Here is a 23,343-nt window from a genome sequence, read left to right on the forward strand (position 1 = left end):
ACTTGTGAGCTGTTCACCTACAAATGGACTCACAAAAGCTTTTCTATAAATAATTTGAAATGTCAATTCTTCTAAGAGGATCATACATTCACTTTTATCAGTCAACTATAGATATCTAAGTTGGGTGTTCTGTGAGATCAGAATGATCTACAGCTGTCATATTTTCCGTTTCAAATAAGTGAGTTTATCATACACATAACAAGCAAAACTGAAATAGCAGATAGAAATGGTATGGCGATATCAAAACACAATCAAATCAGCAGTTTACAGCATTCAGCGCAGACAACCAGAGCACTCTGATTGAGAAAGCAAGCAGAAGTTACACCTAACCAGGTTCTATACTCTCCAGCAGACGTTGACTGGGAAGCTCCATGGAGTTCCATGGAAGCCAGCTGGCGTTCCCATGTAAGAGCTTCCTCTCCGTGAATGAGCTGCAAGGTCAACAACAGTGACCTCTGCTGAGAATGGCTTCTAACTGTTCTCACAGGTGCAGTGGTTCTACTCTTAGGGTTCTTAGATTCTTCTTCTCCTCGTCACAGGGCCAGGGAGCCAGTCTGTCCCTAGGCAAGGCTACCTGGATGATGCTCTGAAATAAATATGCTTGGGTCTGAAAGGAGAGAGTTTATCCCACTTCTAAAGCCAGAGTCTCAATGATTCAACAACACACAACTATTCACCAATCTACTATAACAGGAAGTGCCCTGACAATTGAACATGGGCTTCAAATTACCAGAGGGAAACTTTGTTTCTGAGTCACACTTTCATGTGGGAGTAGGTAGGTGGTATGTATGTTTATGTGTGTTTACATGTGCGTATGATGGTACATGTGCCTGTATGTGTACCTGTATGAGTCCATATGGCAATGTCAGGGTCCTTGCTCTACCTTATTATTTGAGACAGTCTTCGCTGAACCTAGAGCTCACTAATTCAGCTACAGTTGCTGACTGACAAGCCCAAGGGATTCTTACCTCTTACCTCAAGAGCTAGAATTAAGATGTGCATAGCCATGCCTGGCTTCTTGCACGGGTTCTGAGAATCTGAATGCAGGCCCTTGGGCTTGTATGGCAAGCAGTTTAGAGAGTCTCCTGGTTCACACTTCCTAGTGAAGGACACAGGACCTTAATGTCTCCTGAACCCCAGCTTCTATTCCCCATCAGACTGCTGATATATATGCCTATATATACCTGATATATATGTACCTATATATGTATGTATATATGCGTGTAACATATAATATATATATTTATATAAGTATGTATACACACACACACACACACACACACACACACACACACACATATATATAAAATAAAATTTTGTGCCACTCTCTGGGTGTCAAACTGAGGGAATGTTGTTCCAAATGACTAAGTCAACCATCTTCTGGGACATTTTACTTTTCTTGAATCCAGGGGAAGATTTTCAAATACAGTCTTATTCCTATCACACAAAAACACAACAAAAAATAGACACTTTTATAGGATGCCTCAACAAATTTACCCAGACAAAAAGGCAGGATCAGCCTGCATACAGACCCAGTAACGTGAGGAACCTAATGACCAACAACTTTGGTCTCACTGAAATCAAAACAAAACAGGGACAGGACGTCTCCTGTGGAGGAACAATCCTTCCATGAGACAGTTCCACGACAATGACGTGGGTGCAGACAGTAGGTCTGCTTGCTGTTTTCTCTCCCTGGGCTACACGCTAGAGGGTCTGCGTGATTGTCCAAGGTAGAGGTGTGCTTTGGTTTGGTTTAGGGTTTGTTTTTCCAAGGAGCCATGTTTCATTTTTAGTTGGCAGTTTTGAGATAAATGTTTCAGAGGAAAACAGTGTCTTCTCGGTGACTAGAACTCAGCGTGAGTGGGGAGCTTGACCACACATGTCTTACAATGGACTTGACGTTTTCAAATATGAGAAACGTTCAGAACATCCTCCAGACCTGTTGCCCCAGCATTCAGCATGAAAAGCTGCTGCTGTCGACCTTACACAGCTCCCCATACCTGCAAAATGCCAGATCCGACAAAGCCAGAGCCTTTCAATCATTACCCAAGAAATGATTTGATCTTGTCCAAAGACTCAGGGATGACAATCACAGAGTTTCAAGCCAGGTGAGGATAAAAAAAGGAAAAACAGAAAAGAAAAAGGGAAAAATCATGAAATAACACCAAGGGAAGCCTCCAATGTTGCTTTTAGGTGTTTATAGAAAAAGAATCTATTATATTCAAAAATAAATGGAGTCCCTCAAGGCTGTTCCTCTGGTAGATAAATTCACTGCTGCTGAGAAATGGTAGAGAATGGTTTCTCTGAAATGCTAAAGGCCGTGGGTTTGGTTGTGTTTATTAAGCAGCCAAGGATAAAATATTGATTGCAATGTTTCAGAAATCACAGAGAAGCATCCATGGAAGGAAATGAGTTTGAACAGCTGGAAGTAGAACTTGAAAGAGTGGTCATTACAGCTGCATAGAAAAACTATTGTCTCTTGTTAATTGCAGGCCCTGAGTTATTGACAGGGAGGTGCTGTACGAATCCAAGAGAAAAGCTGAAAGGATGATAAATTAGCAAGCATATAAAACAAATGTCAGGAAACGTAAAAATCTAGGCCTTTGAAGGTTAACTTTCCATATAGATGTCCGTGGTACACAAAAGATTTTCTCTGAAAAAAAGTTAAAATAAAATAAAGTGACATTTAATGTCCAGTCAGGTCAATGGCCAGTCGAAGGAACTTTTCAGATTTTTAACCTCAGTTTGCTCCTGTCTGAAATGAGAAAAATGCTGACAACCACCTTCCTCCACAGGCACTTGACAGGATTTGGCGTATGACAAGCCCTTCACATTTGTGACCCAAGACCTCTGTGGGTCTATATTGTCATTGCAGATGTTGCCATATTCTCAAGTTCTCCTGAACTAAAACACAGAGGACAGGTGACCAAATGGAATGGTCCCCAAGAAAACATGCTAGTCAAGGAGGACACAAGTTCACCATGAAAAGCCATGCTGCCATGAGAACACACTGCTTCAGATGCAGGTCTGGGACAGCGGATACTGCATACAACAGTGGCCGTAGCTTATAGTCCTAGAGTCAGAATCTGTTCTCAGCCTTGCATGTGAGAATGACCTTCATTGAACTGACACAGAGTCCTGTGTCCAACAAACTGGATTCTCTTCCCGACTCTTGGAAATGTCTATTTCTGTAGCCTTTGTGTGGTCGTCTGTGTCCATCTGTCTCTGGATCTATTGTTCTTAGGGGTTCTGGTGGCTTACTCTGCTGGACACCATGAGCTCACCCGGTCTCCTTCACTTCTGCATGACCTTGGTTTGGCTTAGGCTGAAAGGAATTGTATTACTGCTTATGTCTCTAAGGACGTTAAGGGATATGCGGTCTCCGGAATATGTGGCTTCAGCTCCTGAAAGCATCTCTACAGGGATTCTGCTTTTATGTCTCAACTATTTCCCAAGGAACTGGAAGGTTTTCCTTACAGTAGCAAGCTGGCTACCAGAGGCTCAGCGGTGCCTGTAAGAAAGATGTTTCTTTTGTGAATACCTCTGTCATACTCCTGGTGCCCAATTCTTGTTAGACTGACATGAGTGTCCTCGTCTACCGTGGAACCAATCACTGTACCCAGGCAATAGAGCAAACACTTGGCTGGACCTCTAATGTATGCCTTTTCCTGATATTAGGAGGTAGAGTCTAGGTAGAGTCTATCACATTCAAATTAACAGCGTGAGATTGGTGAGGCTACAGTGACCCTACAAACTTTCTCTCTCTCTCTCTCTCTCTCTCTCTCTCTCTCTCTCTCTCTCTCTCTCTCTCTCTCTCTCTCTCTCTCTCTCTCTCCCTCTCTCTCTCCAAAAAAAAAGAGAGACATTCTATTAGCAAAATGAATGCTGAGCAAGCAAAATTATAAGGACTGCATTCACCAGTTCTTACCTGCACTGGTCCCATCTGCCTCTCCTACCCTTCTATATAGTCTCTTCAGTGAAACCCAGTGAGTCTCCATTATTTCCATCTTTACTAAGGGTGACTGACCCCGACTCATACTGTGAGACTAAGCTCTAAGGTTAGATATGTACGAGATTTTCCCTGGCTACCCACAACACTATAACCTTGGGCAGGATTAGAAGCCCCAAGGATCATAAGTTCCTTTTGGCGGTCCCCATCATTAGACTTACATTTATGCAATAATCTTCACTCTTGAACTATCTCTCTGGGGCACGGGGCACTATCTCATTCAGCCCCCCCCCATTCTGTAAAATTAGCACAGCTCCTGGTGTCTAGTCTGTACCCCGTCTTTGTCAACTGAATGAATTTATGACAGAAATTTTAGCATAAACGTGAGCAAAAATTTACACACGGGGAGAGAAAAGGAGAGAATTCAGAATAGTTAACAGCCAATCAGAAAGACTCTCCATATAGTTACAGAACAAGAGGGAGAGGCCTAGAAATATGTTGAGAAGGCTAAGTGTAGTTGCTCCAGCTACTGGGACAAGGGAGCTCCTGGGTGCCAGGGACAGCAAAAGCACCAGGCACAGCAGCTACCTTCTGTGTGCAATGGGACTGTTCATCATCTGCCACAGATAGATATTATGTTGCATAATGAATAATTTCCCACCATATACCTATTCACATGCATTGCATATATATTTGATGCATGTATTACATATGTGAAATAAAGGCATGCACCAGTTTGCCTTTTCTACAGTCTTATAGAAAAACGTCAATAGTACCAGGAAGTGTGCCTTTGGTTGAAAGAATGCAAAGTCCCCTTCCCCATGATACTCATCTTCCACAGTGTCTGCTTTGGCTTCAGTTCCCAGGCCAAGAGTCTCAACAACTCCCTTAGAGATAGCACCCAAGACAGTATAAGTTCCCATGGCCTTTGCCTCTCTTATATGCAGTCTAATGCTATGCACAGCTACCCAAGAGACACGCCATTTCCCAAGAGAGCATACATTAGGCATCTCAGGAGAGCTTAAGGCAACAAGGGTTGGGAGAACCTTCAGAGAAGCTAATTTTGTATTCACAAAGGAAGCAGCAGTGGCCAGGTCCTGCCAGTAGGTGAATTTATGACACATAATTCTTTCAGAATGAGATATGCAAATTAAGTCAAATAAATTAATTCCTGGCTGTGCTCTGCCATTCTAGAGCACGCACACTCGTGGTCCCATTAATTGAAACAGTGCAGAAGGAGTCTTAGAATCACGGTAATAGGTTGTGTCTGAGATAATCAGCAGGCAGTGCATTCAGATTAGGGCTGAGTAAGAAGAGCAGATGTTAAATCATTCAAAGATCCAGTACTGCATGCCAGAGAGGCCGGTCATGTGGCACTGACTATCAACAAAAAGTGCAGCTTTCATTCTGTTGGCAAAGTGAACAGCTTGCTCAGGAAAGAAGCTGCTTTCTCTCTAAACGCTAAGCAGACATGAGGAGGAGGGAGGGCAGTGGTTAGGAATGAAAGAAATCCAGTTCAAAATAGAGCTGGGTCAATGGTAGAACTCAAGCACCTATACACACATTCCTGGTTGCCTAAGACAGAAACACGGGTACATCCTAAATGCCTCCCACCCTAACCATCTCTGTCCCACAACTAAGCTCGCACTAAGTCCTTCCTTTCTCTGCCTCCTAGTTACGCTCTTAGTTCACCAATCCCGGTCTCACTCGGTCTATCACCCAAGACTAACACCATCATCTCCCCTATCTTAAATGTCTCAAATTACCTCTATTGATTTACCTGATTCTTTGTTTCCCTCTGATGCACTCTCCTTGTAGATGCTTTATGAAGCTTTATGTTCTCTTATAAAAATCGAATTGTGTCCCTCCTTGCCTACAAACTCAATTGGTATTTTGGACAAAATCTCAACTTTATAAGATGATCTAATTAGCAAAGCAAAACAGGCCCCTTATGTGGTCTCTGAGCCCAGGTGGCCCCCATGCATCCATTCAGCCATGCTGGTCCATTTCAGTGTCCTCAAAGGAACACCATTCCTTCTCCCTAGGATGGTCTTCCCCCCTTCATACCAACCTCACTCCTAATCTCTTTGTGTGGCTAGCCCCTCTTGACTTATGGTCATGCCTCAAATGTGACTTCAATATTCCCCTTTTTTAAAATACAATACCCAAAGAACATCCTCTCCAGTCCATTTCAAACCCTAAGACCTGCAGGGCGTATCCTCCCCCAGAGCAGTGGTTCTCACCTACCTAGTGCTGTGATCCTTTAATACAGTTCCTCATGTTGTACTAACCCCCCACGCCCCCGCCATTAAACTATTTTTTGTTCCTACTTCACAACTATAATTTCACAAATATCTCTCTCTGTTTTCCGATGGTCTTAGGTAACCCCTGTGAATGGGTCATTGGACCCACACCCCCAAAGGGGTCATGACCCACAGATTGAGGACTACTGCCCAGAAGCTTATTGAACACCTTCCATTGTTTCCTCATTACCAGGAACTGAGAAACAGTAACCACAATTCACACCCAGGCAACCCAAGCCCATCCATGCCTAGATGGTGAGAGATTAAATACTCAGAGATCTTCTCCTGCTGGGAGCCATTTCCTCTGTCAGCAGGCACACAGCAAAAGGGATGGCAGGAACCCACTTGAGTTGATTTGCCTTCAGTCTAGTCAACAAGGCAAAGCAATTTTGCCTTGTACATTCTAACTGAGCCTTAATGACCCAACCCAGGGAGATCCCTATTAACATATCAGGGAGATTGGCTGAGAAGTTTGATTGCCCCTCTGGAGATCTATTAATTCATGATTTATTAATCTATTAGAGGAAGATTTCAGCAATCCTAACTGTAGTCATTAATCCTTCAAATATCATTTTATCTCTTCCCTCTTCTGGCCCACTTCTTAGAATGACTTCTGAAGGCTGTTGTTGCCCCTGAGGCTTTGTTAGCTCACACTCTGCCTACATACCCTTCAACCTAGATCTCTGGGGTGACCAAAGTGCCCTTGATGGAATAATTGCTATAGACTTAACTAACTCCCATACTTTTTAACCTGACTCCATATATCTTGTCCCTATAAGGAATTTTAATATACTCAGTGTGGCTTCACGTTTTTCTTAACAGATACCTTTACCCCATTAGTAATATCCATCTGTCTTGGTTAAGGTTTCTATTACTGCAATGAAACAACATGACCAGTGTAAAAATTGGAAAGAAAAGGGTTTATCTGGCTTACACATCCAGATCATAGTCCACCTTTGGAGGAAGTTGAGACAGGAACTCAAGCAGGGATGGAACCTGGAGGCAGGAGCTAATGCAGAGGCCGTGGATGGATGTTGCTTACTTTCTTACTCACATGGCTTGCTCAACCTATTACTTATAGAACCCAGGACCTCCAGCCCAGAGATGGCATCACCCACAATGGGCTGGGCCCTCATCCATTGATCACTAATTGAGAAAATGCCCTACATCTGGATCCATGGAAACATTTCCTCCAGTGAGGCTCTTCACAGACAGATGACTCTAGCTTGTGTGCATCATGTCTTGCAAACACGCTCAGTTTATAAATACACTTGAGAATAATTATATAAAAACACGTATACATAATAGAGACTGTCTCTCTTTCAAATATAGTCCACCAAATTTTATTTTACATAGTTTTTAAATATTTTTTTAAAAAATAGAATCACCCCATTTTAAAATATGTTGTTGGGGGTTGGAGAGAAGGCTCCCAGCTAAGTGCACTTTCTACTCTTGCAGGGGAACCAGGTTCAGTTCCTGTTACCCATGTGATACTTCAACACCATTCGAAACTAAACTCTCTGTGCACTCACCTGGAATGCTCACATATACCCAGGCACACATATATACACATAAAATAAAATAGACATTTTAAAGTTGTCTTTCTCTGAATTAGTGACACAGTAGAAGTCTGTGATCCCAGCACTGGGGAGGCAAAGACCAGAGGATCCTTGGGGCTTACCAGCCAGCTAGCCAGCCAGTCTGACCGGCTGTATTCTGGGATCAGTAAAGGGCCTTGTCTTAAAAAAAAAGGTAGAGAGTAGCAAAGGAGGGCACCCAGTGTCAACTTCTAGCCACCATGTGCTATGCATATACATGCACATACAAACATGAGCACACACACACAGCCACACATACAAAATTGAAACATGAAAAAGACAATTGTATCTTCAACTGCTGCTGCACCTGACTGCTACTGAATCCTTCAACTCGGTGTCACAGGCTCAAGGCAAAACCTTTGGTAAGAGAATTATGTGGGCAGAGCAGAGCTCCTACAAACTTAACCCAATAAGCAAGCTACGTGCAGAAAGAACATATCCCTTGAAAGATCTATGGGTCTTTACTAGGAGCTGGGGACACAGAAGTAAGAACACAGCTTTGGCCTTGCAGGGTTGTGTTCACATGGGGATTACTGACGTGCAAACAGCTATGACACGTGCTGAGCAGTCTAATAGAATTATGACAGTTTCAGTGGATACAGTGAAGGGCTACTACAGCTTTGTGGAGCATGAGTTTAGCTGTCAGGGGACTTCTTGGGCAGCAGAATCTTCTTTTTAGGGTACAAGCCCTCTTTCTCAGCTCTGATGTTGCTTCTTGCTAGGAGCCCACACAGGCATCCCTTCCTAAGTACTGTCTCACGTGGACATACATCCCTTCCCAATGTCTGTTCACTCGCTGTCAGAGTAGCCTCATCCAATGCCTGGCTGATACCCAATTACAGAGAATTGCTATTATTCCTCTATTGAAGACATCACAGTAGGCCCATACCAGCTTGGATCTCCTTTGGAGGTCAGGTGGGCCCCTATGCCAAATCACAGCTTAAGCTCACTCTCTGCCTAATCCAGCTTTCTACATTCCCTTGAAGATAATGTTCCCGAAGTTACTCCCCAGGGAGAGTCTATTTTCAGCCTGTATACCCTTCCTCAGTTCCACAAAAGGAGTGATACATGGCCATGGATAAGATAGGGTCGTATCCAAGGCAACCAAATACAATGATGCATATATACTTCGTGCCTGAGTACTTTTCGACATTTGATCATATGCCACCATTAACAAGCACATTATACTTTATAGTTCTATTTTAAACACTAGAGAATTTCTATCAAGTCAGGTTAGTTTCCCTTCCCTATTAACCCCCAAGTTGCCACATCCCTAGGCCTCATTCCTTTGTCTATCTATATATCATTCTATCTATCTATCTATCTATCTATCTATCTATCTATCTATCTATCTATCTATCATTCTTCTGTTCATTGATCTATTTACTGGGAGCTGCTTAGACCAAACAGTTAGCTGCCAGATTCGGCATCAGGTGTACTCAGAGCCACCGTCAGCCAAGCACAGCAAGTTCCCAGCACACTGTCACATGTGAAGAACAGCACGGAGGCACAGGACTCCTTGGCACTGGATACCTCTGTGGATGCTCTTTGTTAAAGATCCCACTGGGATATTCGAAGACTTGAGCCCTTCCTTCTTCCCCTGCCCTGTCAGTCATAGATCCAAGCATTGGTCCGCGGGCTCTTCTTGCTCACTGCTGCTGTGTCCTTCGTTGTCCTGCAGAAGCTTTATCCCACTGACTTCCTTTAGCAGCATTTTCTCCCAAAGAACTCGTTAAGCAACTAAGAAGGTACACATGAAGTGTTCCCTGACACCCTGTGAGGAAAGAGTAGCTAAACACACACACACACACACACACACACACACACACACACACACACACAAACACATGTGCGCGCACACACACTTAGAATCGATTATCTTACCCAGCAAAATTGCCTTTCTAAAAAGTTAAGCTCACATTCTTCTCTGTGCATACTATATCTGTCACACTTCCACTAGAAGAACACTTAGCACATTGTGTCATAGCTGCTCATAAGTCAGCGATCCCAATGTAAAAATGATCCCGGAAGGACAAAGGGACATTCTTACTTACTTCCGTATTCTCGGTTCCTGGCGAAGTAAACATGCTCATAAGCAGTTGAGGAAGTAAAACAGAAAGGGCAGTGAGAGGAGAGTGAAGGAGGAAAGGTCAAAGGGCAGAAGTAATTTGTTTTATCTCAACACACAGCCGGCCCAAATATGCCCATCCACAGAATCCAGATGTAGAGTGACCTGTCTCTTCCTGTTTCCCACATAGTAGCTAATCAATACTTAAGAGTAGCCTATTATTATTGACCTAGACCCTAGGTCCAATCCTCAGCACCACAGAAAGTACATATGAATAAGTATGCATTAATATGTGCAGGATGGAGAGAAAATGGATCACACATACATGGACTTGATGAGGCACTGAAATACGGAAGCATCCTAGTCTATTATAGGCGGGTGGTACCCGTGCTTTGCCCGGTACTAATTGGTCAGGAAGGCATTCTGCACATGCTGGGGAAGTGACTGATGTGAAGGAGGATGAGACTCATCACTCAGGTAAATGGGCATTGATGTCACTGACTGTCTTCCTAGGATGCTGCGGGGAAGCATCCCACTTCGTGACTCATTAGTCATTTCCAGGTATAGCTTGAGCATTCTCCTCATTAATGAGGTTGACCTTTCCAGGGGCGAAGATTTATACTGTGAATATATTACCTGCTTCAAAAATCATCTGTTTGTAAGTGAAATGGAGCTATGGCACCTCAGGGGGATTGGCAGATGTAGTGAAGGGAGTGCCCCTTCATTTAGAACATTTTCATCACCTTTAAACCATTTAAGACTTTAAATTGCCCTAACCACTCCAAAACCTTAGGGACTTCTTCAGAAACAAGCACTGTGAAACAGGGCCCGATTTGAAGCCAACCTTTAAAAGGTGTTTTGCTGACTCATCCTTGTTTTAGATGTATTTCTGAGTCTGAGTGGAATGACCAGTAGTGATGGAGATTGTCTCGGTTCAGTGTCCCTTAGCAACCACAATTTCACTTTCCTGTTGCCATAACAACCACAGCATGAACATCAAGGTCATCAAGTTCTCTGAGCCTCTCTCAAAAACCCGGCCCCTCTAACTTCCCTAGCTCCACTTCCCGGCTTGCTCTCACAGGAGATGCCTTACAGAAAATGGCATTTGCTTCTCCTGTCTGCTTCTCCATGTTTCTCTAGAAAACAATCTATTCAAATACACACGATCATCCATAGAAGAGAGGAGGCCAAGACCTTGACTCATACACTGATGTAGTCTCTATAATCTCACATTTACACTGCACTATACATATGATCGTTTGGATTTAAAAGATTGGAAAGAGTATCTATGTCAGACAGAAGGATTTCGAAATTCGGAAATGCTTCTTTCCCAAGGTAACATTTTTTCTGAACTCTTTTTTTTCTGAGAACTTCATAAATATTTACCAGACTCACCAATGTTTACCAGTCTTCCAGTGTTTCTCAGCCTCAACTCCCTCTTAAATCCATGACCTTGTCCTGCTTATTTTGGTCACACAAACATATATATGTAAGTATATTTACTACAACCTGCTGAACCTGGTTAGCACTGCTCATAGGTATTTGTGGCTGTCCACTTGGCTTTGGATAACTTATCAGAGAGCTCGTCCCTGGAGAAGACTTGCTTTCTTTCAGCAGCAACTTCTTGAATTGCCTGTTGCTACTGAGGTAATGACTATTTCTGGAGATATCTGTCGTGATGCTTAGTACTCAAGTGCTGAACTTTACGGTTTTTGAGAAAAGAAGGGAGGCTGAATGTGGAGGTCTTCGTGGTTCCTTCCAGAACTCACATTCTGTGAGTCTCAACATGTCTTAGTTTGCAAAGGCTTGCTCTCAAGTGGGAAACCAAAGACAGTCCCAGCATAGGCTTGCCCAGCAAATTGCGAAACAATCAGCTTCTCGGGACAAAGACAAAAGGCAACTCTCTCACTGTGAGCTTGGCGCTCCTTTCTGTGTATACCCCATAAGGCAGCATACTCCACAGGAAGCATTGCCCAGTGTAATTATGCAGGGAGGACACCTTCCCTTCCTGTCCTCTTGGGAATCATAAACAGACAACATTAAAAATGGATTCCCTCCTCAGATCTCTCCAAAATTCCAAGATAATCAAGTGAATATTGGCAGATTGGCAGCATTTGGAAACATTGTCATTCATAACTATTTTAAGATTACGTTCTGGCAAAACTGACTTTTGACACAAAGTTCTCGGTATATCCTGGGAAAGAAAACAAACAAAAGTCATTCTGCTGAAATGTGAGGTAGTTGATGCAGAGGACGACGTGTGTCAGGAAATTCCATTTTAGGACATTTTTGTGTCTACGATCATTAGTTACAGAAGAGGGTGGTCTTTATTTTGATTTTTTTAGTTGATGTTTTTTTGAAACCACGTGGTATTTTAAGTCATCTGTTCCCTTTCTGGTTCGGTCTACCCATCCTTCATCACCTGAAAGACTAAATGTGGCTGACCACGGTCTCCTTCCCTTCCTTGGGATAAACATCGTCAAGAATGTCCGCAGCAAAGTCTGTCCAAGAAGATCACTTCCTTAGATGAACATGTCTTTGGGAAGAAGGGGGCATTGGAGGGGGAAAGGCTCCCTTCTGGGTGATGTTCAAGATAGAAAAGTGACTCTACAGAGAAGCGAGACGCCTGCAGCTCGACTCCCCTCCCCCCGCAGGCGTAAGATCTGAGCAGCATCTATAGAGGTAGAAGATGACAGCTGGGCAGCAAAAAATAAATTTCTTATAAGAGAAATTTATAAACGTTAGAAACAGTACCTGGCACATAGTGGACATTTCATGAATTCTCCTCCGTAATGAATTCATGAATCTGAACACGCAGTGGCTAGAGGCGGGACAGAGCTGCCCCTGTGAAGAATTCAGTCAAATTCATCTGCTCGTGGACGAGCCATACAGCTTATGTCCCACATACGTAACCGGTAAGGTATTTCTATTTCTCAGTCTCCGACATTGCAATAACTCCAAAGGTAGGAAACTCTCCCAACCTCATTTTACAGGTTAAGAAACTAAGGCAGACATTGATAGCAAACTGGAAATCTAGGTAAATGACTATGGTATCGAGAATTATGGCAGTTTGAATGAAAATCCTCCCCCATAGCTCAGATGTTTGAATGCTTGGTCACCAGGGAGTGGCACTAGATCTGAATTTAGATTAGGTAGGAGGTGAGGCCTTGTTGGGAGAAGTATGTTACTGGGGTCCAGGATTTGAGCTTTCAAAAGTCCATGCCAAGCCCAGGATCTCCAGCTCTGCCTTTGGATCAGGGTACAGCGCTCGGTTACTTCTCGAGAACCATGTCTGCTATGCCTGTCACCATGCTTCTGACCACACTGACTATAGACTAAGCCTCTGAAACTGGTAGTGAGCTCCCAATTAAATGCTTTCTTTTATAAGGGTTGTCTTGGTCATAGTGTCTCTTCTCAGCCACAGAACGTTGGCTAAGGGATTAAATTCAGTTCTCCTAGTTCCCAACCCACTGACTTTATCTTAAGGTGGAACATTTTCTCCAAGGGGGGAATATTTTTTTTCATTTTTTTATCTTTATTAACTTGAGTATTTCTTATTTACATTTCAATTATTATTACCCTTCCCGGTTTCCGGGCCAACATCCCCTAACCCCTCCCCTTGCCCTTCTATATGGGCTTCCCCTCCCCATCCATCCCCCAATACCACCCTTCCCCCAACAATCATGTTCACTGGGGGTTCAGCCTTGGCAGAACCAAGGGCTTCCCCTTCCACTGGTTCTCTTACTAGGCTATTCATTGCTACCTATGAGGTTGGAGCCCAGGGTCAGTCCATGTATAGTCTTTGGGTAGTGGCTTAGTCCCTGGAAGCTCTGGTTGCTTGGCATTGTTGTTCATATGAGGTCTCCAGCCCCTTCGAGCTCTTCCAGACCGTTCTCTGATTCCTTCAACAGGGGTCCTGATCTCAGTTCAGTGGTTTAATGATGGCATTTGCCTGTGTATTTGCTGTGTATTGGCTGTGTCTCTCAGGAGAGATCTACATCTGGTTCCTGTCAGCCTGCACTTCTTTGCTTCATCCATCTTATCTAATTGGGTGGCTGTATATGTATGGGCCACATGTGGGGCAGGCTCTGAATGGGTGTTCCTTCTGCCTCTGTTCTAAACTTTGCCTCCCTATTCCCTACCAAGGGTTTTCTTGTTCCCCTTTTAAAGAAGGAGTGAAGCTAAAACTGCAAAGCTTCTGTAAGGCAAAGGACACTGTGGTTAGGACAAAACGGCAACCAACAGATTGGGAAAAGATCTTTACCAATCCTACAACAGATAGAGGCCTTATATCCAAAATATACAAAGAACTCAAGAAGTTAGACCGCAGGGAAACAAATAACCCTATTAAAAATGGGGTTCAGAGCTAAACAAAGAATTCACAGCTGAGGAATGCCAAATGGCTGAGAAACACCTAAAGAAATGTTCAACATCTTTAGTCATAAGGGAAATGCAAATCAAAACAACCCTGAGATTTCACCTCACACCAGTGAGAATGGCTAAGATCAAAAACTCAGGTGACAGCAGATGCTGGCGAGGATGTGGAGAAAGAGGAACACTCCTCCATTGTTGGTGGGATTGCAGACTGGTAAAACCATTCTGGAAATCAGTCTGGAGGTTCCTCAGAAAATTGGACATTGAACTGCCTGAGGATCCAGCTATACCTCTCTTGGGCATATACCCAAAAGATGCCTCAACATATAAAAGAGACACGTGCTCCACTATGTTCATCGCAGCCTTATTTATAATAGCCAGAAAATGGAAAGAACCCAGATGCCCTTCAACAGAGGAATGGATACAGAAAATGTGGTACATCTACACAATGGAATATTACTCAGCTATCAAAAACAACGAGTTTATGAAATTCGTAGGCAAATGGTTGGAACTGGAAAATATCATCCTGAGTGAGCTAACCCAATCACAGAAAGACATACATGGTATGCACTCATTGATAAGTGGCTATTAGCCCAAATGCTTGAATTACCCTAGATCCCTAGAACGAACGAAACTCAAGACGGATGATCAAAATGTGAATGCTTCACTCCTTCTTTAAATGAGGAAAAAGAATACCCTTGGCAGGGAAGGGAGAGGCAAAGATTAAAACAGAGACTGAAGGAACACCCATTCAGAGTCTGCCCCACATGTGGCCCATACATATACAGCCACCCAATTAGACAAGATGGATGAAGCAAAGAAGTGCAGACCGACAGGTGCCGGATGTAGATCGCTCCTGAGAGACACAGCCAGAATACAGCAAATACAGAGGCGAATGCCAGCAGCAAACCACTGAACTGAGAATAGGTCCCCTGTTGAAGGAATCAGAGAAAGAACTGGAAGAGCTTGAAGGGGCTCGAGACCCCAAAAGTACAACAATGCCAAGCAACCAGAGCTTCCAGGGACTAAGCCACTACCTAAAGACTATACATGGACTGACCCTGGACTCTGACCCCATATGTAGCAATGAATATCCTAGTAAGAGCACCAGTGGAAGGGGAAGCCCTGGGTCCTGCTAAGACTGAACCCCCAGTGAACTAGTCTATGGGGGGAGGGCGGCAATGGGGGGAGGGTTGGGAGGGGAACACCCATAAGGAAGGGGAGGGGGGAGGGGGATGTTTGCCCGGAAACCGGGAAAGGGAATAACATTCGAAATGTATATAAGAAATACTCAAGTTAATAAAAAAAAAATACATGAAAATGCATTTGGAAAAAAAAAGAAAAAAAAAGAAGGAGTGAAGCATTCGCATTTTGGTCATCCTTCTTCAGTTTCATGTGTTCTGTGCATCTAGGGTAATTCAAGCATTTGGGCTAATAGCCACTTATCAATGAGTGCATACCATGTGTGTTTTTCTGTGATTGGGTTACCTCACTCAGGATATTTTCCAGTTCCATCCATTTGCCTACGAATTTCATAAAGTCATTGTTTTTGATAGCTAAGTAATATTCCATTGTGTAGATATACCACATTTTCTGTATCCATTCCTCTGTTGAAGGGCATCTGGGTTCTTTCCAGCTTCTGGCTATTATAAATAAGGCTGCTATGAACATAGTGGAACATGTGTCTTTGTTATATGTTGGGGCATCTTTTGGGTATATGCCCAAGAGAGGTATAGCTGGGTCCTCAGGTAGTGGAATGTCCAATTTTATGAGGAACCTCCAGACTGATTTCCAGAATGGTTGTACCAGTCTGCAATCCCACCAACAATGGAGGAGTGTTCCTCTTTCTCCACATCCTTGCCAGCATTTGCTGTCACCTGAGTTTTTGATCTTAGCCATTCTCACTGGTGTGAGGTAAAATCTCAGGGTTGTTTTGATTTGCATTTCCCTTATGACTAAATATGTTGAACATTTCTTTAGGTGTTTCTCAGCCAATCGACATTCCTCAGCTGTGAATTCTTTGTTTAGCTCTGAACCCCATTTTTTAACAGGGTTATTTGTCTCCCTGCAGTCTAACTTCTTGAGTTCTTTGTATATTTTGGATATAAGGCCTCTATCTGTTGTAGGATTGGTAAAGACCTTTTCCCAATCTGTTGGTTGTCGTTTTGTCCTAACCACAGTGTCCTTTGCCTTACAGAAGCTTTGCAGTTTTATGAGATCCCATTTGTTGATTCTTGATCTTAGAGCATAAGCCATTGGTGTTTTGTTCAGGAAATTTTCTCCAGTGCCCATGTGTTTGAGGGGGGAATATTAACTTAGAATTATTCTTTTAGAAAATTCAGTTACTGAGTTAGGATTCCTGGTTAGAATTAAGAAAAATCAACCAGATCACCTTTAGGAAGAAGGGTGTACTCTAGTGATCTGAAGGTCATTTCAAGGCCTGTAGGCAGGTAGAAGGTAGAGGGTGGGGAATGGAACTCACAGCAGTCATTTCCCTAAGTCAGACCAGAGCAGGGAACACCCGCACTTGTCGGTGCCATTGCCACCAACTGCCATGCGAATCTTTTCAAACATTTAAGAAATGTTGTATCACAGATTCAAGATTTAAAGTCCTGGAAAAGTGTATCTGATTGACTCATGTCCCAGATCCTCCTCCTAACTTAAGAGTCCCCATGACAGTAAGTAGCCCAGTTCTCTCTCTACCTTTAGGTTTGGACATTCCAATGACATTCTCATGGGTGGGGCCTGTGAGATAGCTTAGTGAGTAAGGGGGCCTGCCACCAAACCTAACAGCCTGAGTTCGATCCCGGGACCTTAAGTAGTAGAAGGAAAGAACCTACTCTTGCAAGTTGTCCTCTGACCTCCGCATGCCTACTACGACGTGTACTCATACCTGCCTATCAAAAGAAATGTTTCAAAAAAATTTTTTTAATTCTCATGGATGTATATATAACCTGAGATCACAAGCCCTCAAATTCCATTGGCTTTACAACCCTTCATTTTCTAAGGTTAAACATTAGCATTTTTCCCCCTGGAGAATCGCTCCTTTTCCATTGAGTATGGGCTTCCAGTACTCTGTCTCATTCCCTAAGAGAGTGTTTCTTCACTATAAGAAACCAAGGCTTCTGCAATCCATGGAGATGTATTTAGGAATGAAGTAAAGCCTTCAGTTTGTTACTATAGCTCCCACCCAGTAAACTAGGGACCCCAAACTATCCGCTTTCCTTATTAAGAATATCTAGTTCTCAGCTTCAGAAATGCTTATCAGATCAAGAAGTATTCTTGGTCACCAAAACTGCTACCCCAGGTTTCCTTCCAGAACCACCATCTGAGGCTGGCCAAGGGGAAACCTACCTCCTGCATTCTTAGATCATGTGACTTACCTGCACCTTCCCCAGATTCTGACCAGAACTTCGGAAATTTGAATAACCCCTCTTGGCATTAACAGGTGGCCTGGGAATAGGAATTCTCTCTGTGAGTCCTGTGATGGAGGCTGAGAAAAAGACACTCCATGGCACCCCTGTGAGGATGTTGTCCCACACTAGTGGCTGCCTACTCACCACAAGGTAATGGGCTGTCTTAGAATGGTGCCAACTGGGAAAAGCTTGACTGAGAGGTGTAAGACCAACCCTAATTGCTGCCGCTGCATCAGGCATCCCCGAGCACATAGGCCTGAAGTTTTAGTTATGTATGTCAGTAATCACTTCTCTGTGATAAAGGCAGCTTGAGTTATGCTTCTGTCTTTGCTCATTCTCTGCAAATAGTAAGAGGATAAAAAGGCATTCAGCAGATATGTACAGAGTCCTGACTAAGTGTCTAGCTGTTTGATAGGAGTCTAGCAATAACGAAATGTAAAAAGCAGACACAGATCTGGCACTGGGGAAAGATGTCAGTTAGACAAACACACACAGGCACAGTGCTATAAGATTGCAGCAAAGGTCTCAGCCAACCTGGGACAACAGACAATCATGAAATATCTAATGTCTGTGGTGGAAAACAACACCTGCTCAGAGAACTTTTATAGCTGTTTCCAGGAGAAACCAAGGAAACAGCGGCAGGCCAGCTAAGTAAGACAGCTCCATGTCCTGCCCTCTTTGAGCATCCTCCTCTCCAAAGCTTCTAAACCAAAAGATACAGTTAAGAATGAAAAAAATGTCCACTCCTTTAGAACACACAACATAGCCAACCTCCAAACAAAGACAGTTCAGATAGAAAATCCTTAGCGAACTCAAATCAGGTCAGCTTGTTCCCATCAAAGAACTCCAGAGCATCTGCACATGTCATTAGACACCAGCACTGGGCAGAGGCTAGCAGAGGCTAGAAGAGAAGCATGAAGCACCCTCATTATTTGTACAGAAGGAACAAGAAGAATCCATTTGTTCAAGGGCGCAGTTGGATGAAAAAGGCAGATCATGCTCAAGGACAAGGACAATGGTTTTCAACAGCCACATGTGTGCGAGCACACACACTCACACACACACACACACACACACACACACACACACACACACACACACACACACACAAACCTAACCTAGAACCCTGCAAACTCTCAGAGACTGAGCCACCAACCAAAGAGCATAGCAGAGCTGGACCGAGCACCCCCACCCCCACCGCTGCCGCCGCCCCCATCCCATCCCCACCCCCACACATATGAAGCAGATGACTGTCTTGTCGGGCCTCAGTGGAAGAGGATGCTTGTAATCCTGCAGAGACTTGATGCACCAGTGTGTGGGGGATACCCAAAGGGGCCCCCCATTCTCAGAGGTGAAGGGGAGGGAGGCTGGGGGAAGGGGAGATACTCTGTGAGTGGTGACCAGGAGGGGGCAGCCGATGGGGTGTAAATGAAATAAATAGCTTTTAAAAATAAATAAATAAAATAAACCCAATAAAATTTATTTTTTCTCTTAGGAAATGATTAAAATGCAAAAAAAAATGGTGTATGACTTTGGGGCGAGCATTCCACATCATACAAAACAAATATTAACAAGAATTTGGTTGGCACAAATCCACAGAAGACTGGAAAGTATTGAGAGAATTTGTGGTTTGGAAATCTCTAGAAGTTCTTCATCTAGAGGGAAGATTCAAAACAGGGATCAAAGGCAGTAGTTATTAGGCCTGGAAGTTTGGAGGTCAGACAGACGTAACCAGACCCAGTTCAGCAACTTGCCAGCTGGAAGGGACAAGACACCAGGTCCTTGCTTTGCCTTTAAAAAAAAATGGTTATTTTATTTATTTACATTTCAAATGTTATCCCTCTTCCCAGTTTCCCCTCCACAAGTCCCCTATCACCTCCCACATACCCCTGCTTCTATGAGGATGCTCACCCACCTGCTCACCCACTCCTGCCTCAGAGGCATAGCACTCCCCCATCCTGAGCCATCAAGCCTCCACAGAACCAAAGGTCTCCCCTCCCAGTGATGCCAGATAAGGCCATCCTCTGCTACATATCCAGCTGGAGCCATGGGTGCCTCCTGTGTACTGTTTGGTTGGTGGTTTAGTCCCTGGGAGCTTTGGGGAGTCTGGTTGATTGATATTGTTGTTCTTCCTATGGGGTTGCAAACCCCTTCAGCTCCTACAGTCCTTGCCCTAACTTCCCCATTGGGGTCCCCGAGCTCAGTCCAATGTTTGGCTGTGTATATTCACATCTGTATTGGTCCAGGTCTGGCAGAGCCTCTCAGGGGACAGCTATACCAGGCTCCTGTCACTAAGCACTTCTTGGCATCAGCCATAGTGTCTGGGTTTGGTGTCTGCAGATGGCATAGATCCCTAGGTGGGGCAGGCTCTGGATGGCCTTTCTTTCAGTCTGCTCTACTCTTTGTCCCTGCATTTCTTTTGACAGGAGGAATTCTGGATTAATGTTTTTGAAGTAGGTGGGGGGCCGGGCCTATCCTCTGGATATGGTCTCTACAGATTCTATCTCCCCTTTCTTGGGTATTTTGACTAAAGTCCTCCCTGTTGGGATCCTGGGAACCTCTTGGGTCCCTGGCATCTGGGACTTTCTAATAGCTACCCCCAGTTCCCCCTCCCCTACTGCTACACACCTACTTTCAAATTCCTAACCCTCTCTATACTTCTTCCCCATCTCCTCCCATATCTGAACTGACCCCCTTCCCCCTCCTCTCCTTCCCAGATCCCTCTCTCCCTTACTTCCCAGAATTATTCTGTTTCCTTTACTGAGTAGTCCTGTAGCATCCACACGTTGGCATAATCTTCTTTCTTCTAGAGTTTCATATGGTCTGTGAGTTGTATCATGGGTATTCAGGGCTTCTTTTGGCTAATATCTACTTTGCCTTTTGTGTTTACCTATTTGTGTGTGTGTGTGTGTGTGTGTGTGTGTGTGTGTGTGTGTTTACATGTGTATATTATGTATATCATATTTGCATGTATGATAGCATATATGGGTGCAGATGCATGATGTGTGTGTACATGCATGCATGTGTGCACACTTGTGAAAGGCACAGGTTGATGGCTAGTGTTTTCCTCTGTGCCATCTACCCTACTTATTGATGCAGAATCTGTCATTGAACTCTAACCTTGTCAATTTTTCTAAGCTTGCTAACTACCTTGCCCAAGAATTCTTCTTCTGCTTCCAGAACTCCAGGATAATAAGCAAGCCTTAGTGCCACTCGGCTTTTATACGGATGCTGGGGATCCTTACACCATGGTTATGGAGAAATGCTCTATCCACTGAGCTATTCCCCAACCCCTTTGAACATTTAACAAGAAACAATAATACTTTCTTCTTTAAGGGATATTTGTAAGGAGATTATAAATGAAAGAACTTTGTGTTTTCTGATGTGTGTTAAACATTCAATAGCTCTTAGATACTGTCATTACCATCATAATTCTGGGGTTTGATGGATGGGGAAAATGTAGACATATCTGGCTCCTAAGTACCACACCCTCACCATCAAATAATATAGTTAACTTGTACCAGTGTTAGCTGTGTTCCAGGTGTTCTGCAGAGTCCCCCATTGGTAGTCCCTCTACCCTCTGCCCAACAGTTATCTAGCAACAGCCAGGTAGGCCTTCTCAACGCCCCTTCCCATGTTCCCAAATAAACTCTATTCTATACTAGACCTCTCATATGGCTGGTACCTGGGGGTGGGGTCTCAACATGGGCCCACTGAGGTACCCCCTCCCACCACACCATACCATGTTCTATAAAACATATCTGGCTTTATAAAACACATCACCCCCATCATTAATCTTTACTCACAGCACAGGGGACAAAGAAAACTACTGCCCTGTGCACATCAGCACTAAGCTATGACAAGTTACTCAACATGTTCAGGCTAAGGTGTCTTAGAAGCAGCAAAAAAGAGTTAGCCTTGTGCAACTTGACTCCTAGTCTCCACACTTCATATCAAAAAAGACTCTTATGTATCTTGATTCTCTTGATTCAACTTCAGAATCTCCTATGGAGACATCAGAAATTTAACCTTAAAACTCATGCCCAGAATGTCACACTCAGAAAGGTTGATGAGGACCCAGTAATTATAGAGATGAAGGCAATTCAGAAACCCCAGTTTAAGGGATCATGCCATCAGGGTGGAGTTGACGGCATCCTCCTCCCTAGAACCATGACATTCAGTTCGACAGTGTAATGTCTCCTGTGGAAATCAAGGGGTTGTTTTTCTGTAGAACTGGGTTACCTGGGAGGTATTCACTGGAATGCAATCTCCTGCCTCAAAGCAGAAAATCTGCACAGAGATCAAGGCCAGTCTAACACTAACAAAAGCCTTTGGAGTCTGTTGGTTGGACTGAAGATGCAACTTAGTTAGTAGAGTACTTGTTTAGCATGGGTAAAACCCTAAGATCATCTCCCAGCATTGTATACAATGAACTTGGTGGTGTTCTGTTTTAATCCCAGCATTCAGGAGACAGGAGGGAGCTTCAGAAGTTTATGATCACCCTCAGTTACATAGCCAGTTTGAGGCCAGCCTGGACTACATGAGACCCTAGCTCAAAAGAAATAATAAATAGACTGTACTGTAGGCTATCCTATAAAAAGTTTCTTGTTCTTCCTATACTAATTACACCTGTGCATCAGCTCTCTCAATTTATCCTATTCCCTAACCCAAGAGTGCTAAGCTGCCCATTAAGAACAATCCCTATTTTCTAAGATCATGGTCATCCCCAAATCATCAGCTACTGTCAAGGAGACAGTGAGCCCTCTCCTCATGATAGAGATTCAAAGGAACTCACTCATTATTTTGTCTTCTTAACCTCAGAGTAGAGGTGTTGGCTATCTAAGTGTCTTGCTGTACTTGGCAAAGACTCACCACAAATAAAAACTCTACTCTGGAAACCTGTAATAAACCTGGTGCCCCGTAAGCAGTCTCTAGGCTTGTAAAAACCACGAGAGCTAAAGGCCCTGCAGACATATGTGGCTCTCAGCTCCACACAAATGGGGCTATCACCCTCACAACATGATCCTAGCAAGTCAGCAAAGATGGGTGGCACCTAGGCTCATTCAGTAATATCTTGGCCAAACACAACCACCACCGTTCAAAGTCAGTGAGCACCAAGCCAGTGTTGAATCCAAGCTAGCCATTTATATACAGCAAAGCCATTCTCCTTAGACCTCCCCTTTCCTAGTATAATATTCCAGCAGTCATTACTCCTGCCAGAAGCAGCTATAAACTTTGTTTAGACAAGTGTGTGAAGCACATTGTTCATACAACAATAGAAAAGAGACACAGAGCTCTTAGCTCTGACTGATGTGTGGTACAGCCCAAGGTGACATATTATAAAATACTTGGTTGAAACAATGCACCTAGCAAGAGCTCTTATGCAAATATAAACACTAGCCCTTGGCAGCAGTTTTCTCCTTGCCTGCTCATGGCCGTTCTATACAGTTACTTTCTTTTGTTTTCTTCATGATATGGTGCTCTGAGAGCTTCTTCCACTGACTTTTGTGTTTTTGAATGCAAATGTTTGCCTCCCTCAAACGCAGATTTGTCTTTTAACTCTACTCAAAGAGTTTAAGGCCAATGCTTTTTGAAATCCCCCGACACTTGTTTTCTGTTTAAGGGAACAATTGAC

General features: G+C 43.7%; 1 long non-coding RNA gene across 1 annotated transcript; it reads left to right on the forward strand.

Moving 5' to 3' along the window:
- Window positions 1-10,893: 10,893 nt before the first annotated feature.
- On the forward strand, window positions 10,894-19,528 carry LOC147994978 (uncharacterized). Its single transcript, XR_015686070.1, has 3 exons — window positions 10,894-12,833; window positions 17,741-17,858; window positions 19,204-19,528. It is a non-coding gene; the product is annotated as an uncharacterized LOC147994978 (long non-coding RNA).
- Window positions 19,529-23,343: the final 3,815 nt, after the last annotated feature.

The sequence above is a fragment of the Rattus norvegicus genome, chromosome 4, assembly GCF_021556685.1.
Source record: "Rattus norvegicus strain SHRSP/BbbUtx chromosome 4, alternate assembly SHRSP_T2T, whole genome shotgun sequence".
Lineage (NCBI taxonomy): Eukaryota > Metazoa > Chordata > Mammalia > Rodentia > Muridae > Rattus > Rattus norvegicus.